This window comes from Cebus imitator, unplaced genomic scaffold (genome assembly GCF_001604975.1).
Source record: "Cebus imitator isolate Cc_AM_T3 unplaced genomic scaffold, Cebus_imitator-1.0 Scaffold43, whole genome shotgun sequence".
NCBI classification, from domain to species: Eukaryota; Metazoa; Chordata; class Mammalia; order Primates; family Cebidae; genus Cebus; species Cebus imitator.
Genome location: NW_016107358.1, coordinates 8,450,988 through 8,453,295, shown reverse-complemented (window position 1 = coordinate 8,453,295; position 2,308 = coordinate 8,450,988).

Genomic DNA, 2,308 nt, shown 5'->3' with positions numbered 1-2,308 from the left:
ACCATTTTACCCTATGCTTGCCTTCTAGGGCATAGGGTGACCTGCGGCCTCCCCTACCCCATCTTTTGTGCCTGGTCTTGTGCTTCTTCATCACCAACAAATTTCTCCTCACCCTTCCAACTCCCTCCTGCAGAAGTGGATACAAATTTGTGCGAGACAAACTTTACAGGGACAGAAAAATCCAACTAAGCAAAACATTCTAAGTATTCAAAAGGAGCCGGCCAGAAGCACTTCACGTAAGAAATTTATTGCCAATTACACAATCTCACTATCAATATTAGCAAGAGAGCACTTGAAGCACAGGAAACCAATTCTGACTTTAAAAATACAATCCAGAGGGGAGAAAATCAGCCCGATGCTTCTGATGCACCTTAAAATTGTGTGATTTCCTTTCCTAAGAAACATAATAGTATAATTTCTAATAATGAAGGGAATGACATTATTCTCTCTTTTAGGGTGTCTGGATTTGGAATACCATTCTTTGTGTTAGGGATTTAAAATTCTGTTTGAAAGTTCTACCCTGTCCTTTCAACCATATTGTCTTTTGCTCTTCTCTTTCATCATTAAACAAACAAACAAACAAACAAACAAATGCCAAACCTGTGTCATCTCTTGCAATATCTGACATGTGACTATTAAACAAGGGGACATAGCTTTCCTGTCCTGGCTGCTGACACAGAGCTGCTTCAATAAAAAAGCTCCCTCATTCTGCTGAAGTTTCAGGTCCATGACACTAAGCACAATTTGACCAATGGATTTCCTTCTAGCTCACCTTGAAACACCTTTGCCATAGAGGAGAACCTTTCTTCTTTGCTTCTGAACCCACAACAGGGAATACCCAAGGAGCAGTCACATTAGTACCTTGGACCACCAAACAAAGAAGCATCCGAATTAAAGGACTGCCCATTGAAGACATAGTAAAAATAAGTAGGAAAAGACCAGCCCAAGAGGGGTCAGACTGGGAGCAATCACAAAGGCAGTGACGTTGGCCATCATTTCATAGTTTTCAGTTACCTCTGCCCCCAGCATTATCATTGTCATTAGAAGAGACGTGGGCAGGTACAAAACTGTGCAGGTCACAGCAAAAGAAAATGTCATTAAGTGAACAGGCAACAAACAGAATGGGAGAAAATTTTTGCAATCTACCCATCTGACAAAAGGTTAATATCCAGAATCTACAAAGAACTTAACAAATTTACAAGAAAAAAACAAACCCATCAAAAAGTGGGCAAAAGATATGAACAGACACTTCTCAAAAGTAGACATTTATGCAGCCAACAAACATATGAAAAAAAGCTCATCATCACTGATCATTAGAGAAATGCAAATCAAAACCACATTGAGATACCACCTCACACCAGTTAGAATGGTGATCATTTAAAAATCAGGAGACAACAGATGCTGGAGAGGATATGGAGAAATAGGGATACTTTTACACTGTTGGTGGGAGTGTAAATTAGTTCAACCATTGTGGAAGACAGCATGGCAATTCCTCAAGGATCTAGAAATCAAAATTCCATTTGACCCAGCAATGCCATTACTGGGCATATACCCAAAGGATTATAAATCATTCTACCATAAGGACACATACACATGTATGCTTATTCTGGCACTGTTCACAATAGCAAAGACTTGGAACCAACCCAAATGCCCATCAGTGGTAGACTAGATAAAGAAAATGTGGCACATATACACCATGGAATACTATGCAGCCATAAAAAAGATAAGTTCATGTCCTTTGCAGGGACATGGATGAAGTTGGAAATCATCAATCTCAGCAAACTAACACAAGAACAGAAAACCAAACATCGCATGTCCTCACTCATAAGTGGGTGTTGAACAACGAGAACACTTGGATACAGGGAGGGGGAACATCACACAGTGGGGCCTGTCATGGAGTGAGAGGCTAGGGGAGGGACAGCACACTGTAGATGATGGGGTGACGGATGCAGCAAACCACCATGGCACGTATTAACTATGTAACAAACCTGAAGTTCTGCACATGTACCCCAGAACTTAAACAGACAAGTATATTTTTTTAAAAATTGTGCAGTTCAACCTAGCAATATATTTTGACAAGGGAAAGAGGACAAATGGGCCCAGTAGGCAACCAGTATAGGAATGATACATGTTATAGTAAAGGATGAAATACACAAACTTTATTATATGATAGAAATCACAAGTCATTTAAAGATCTACACAAGGTCAAGAGATCGAGACCATCCTGGTCAACATGGTGACACCCCATCTCTACTAAAAATACAAAAAATTAGCTGGGCATGGTGGCACGTGCCTGTAATCCCAGCTA